The 1,351-nt window shown below is 32.8% G+C and overlaps 1 non-coding gene across 1 annotated transcript; it reads left to right on the top strand.

Annotated features, from left to right (window-relative positions):
• Positions 1-734: 734 nt before the first annotated feature.
• TRNAT-UGU (transfer RNA threonine (anticodon UGU)) lies at positions 735-806 on the top strand. Its single transcript has one exon. It is a non-coding gene; the product is annotated as a tRNA-Thr (tRNA).
• Positions 807-1,351: the final 545 nt, after the last annotated feature.

Raw genomic sequence — 1,351 nt, 5'->3', positions numbered from 1 at the left:
ATGTCAACGCAATTTAGAACTTTATTTTATTTTAATTTTATTTCATTTTCATTTACGATAGATTATTTAAATTTTTTTTATTTTAAATTTTATTAACATTTACTAATTCAATAAATATTGAACTTATTGAAATAACTTATCTGCCCCCGCAACAATCTGACAAGGTTCAAGCAACACTGAAGGAACATTCAAGCGACATTGTTGAAAGAGCATTTGGTGAGAAATCCACAAAAATGTTAAATTTCAAATGTTAAGAAACCTCGAAATGTTAAAATAGAATGGTGAAATTCCGTCCTCTAAACGTTCCAGACAAATGTTCGATGCAACCAAAATTTGCATCTTCTCTATTNGACGGCGGTTTGTGTGGTGTATTTCGCTCTTAACAATGCTCGTTATTCGCCCAAAAATATATGTATGCGCACTATTTAACAAATCTGTTTGTATTAGCCATAAATTCTTATTCGTTCGCCAATCAATACAAACATACACATACATACATATGCATGCTCACGAATTATGACGCAATGAATCATTTCTAATCGTTTAGCTACAGCTTAATTGCTTTGACGATGATTTGAGTTGCTTATAAAATTTTGTGTTTAGAATTTTCTATTTTTGGCTGTGAGCTGTATAATTTAACTTTTGGCGCAAAGTGTACACACAAACACACACACACACAATTATTATTTTATTCTCCATATGCCGTTGCCAATTCGTCATAACTTTCCCCAAGCGCCTCTTTAGCTCAGTGGCAGAGCACTGGTCTTGTAAACCAGGGGTCGTGAGTTCAATCCTCACAGGAGGCACACTCAACCAAACTTTGTTTTTTATTTATGGGTAAAATGTTTTTAAATGTTACAAATGAATATTCGTAAAACTAAACTGGCTATATGAGTCATTGAACCTAGAAAGTTGCCTGCGAATGCGAACCTGAAATAACAAAATCGGATTTCTAAAGCATAAGTAAGTCGGCAAAATTGGAAAAAATATACCTTATTTCGGCTCATTTTCTTTACTCCTCTTTATCTTGTATGGATTGGCCAGAGTTTCCAGACCTTGTTATTCAACTTCCTATGAAAGGGTAACATTTACGTGAAATAATAATGAATGTGTGTTCGTAAAAATGGAAAGCATCTGCTGACTGATGAATCTCATCGGCTCAAAATTATTAGAGGTCTCCGCATTCAACAACTTTGGTTTCTTTTTAGTTAAATTTTATTATTTAAAATTACTTTACTTTGGTTTTACTTTTATGTATTTTGTTGAAGTGAAACTTCTTAATCGAGTTCGGAGATGGTTGCATTAAATATTTAACACCAAGCCATAAACTCTGTATCGTTCGTTCGATTTT

Source organism: Rhagoletis zephyria, unplaced genomic scaffold (genome assembly GCF_001687245.7).
Source record: "Rhagoletis zephyria isolate East Lansing unplaced genomic scaffold, Rhagoletis_zephyria_1.1 Rzeph_scaffold_69197, whole genome shotgun sequence".
Classification (NCBI taxonomy): domain Eukaryota; kingdom Metazoa; phylum Arthropoda; class Insecta; order Diptera; family Tephritidae; genus Rhagoletis; species Rhagoletis zephyria.
This window is presented reverse-complemented; position numbering and strand designations above follow the sequence as displayed.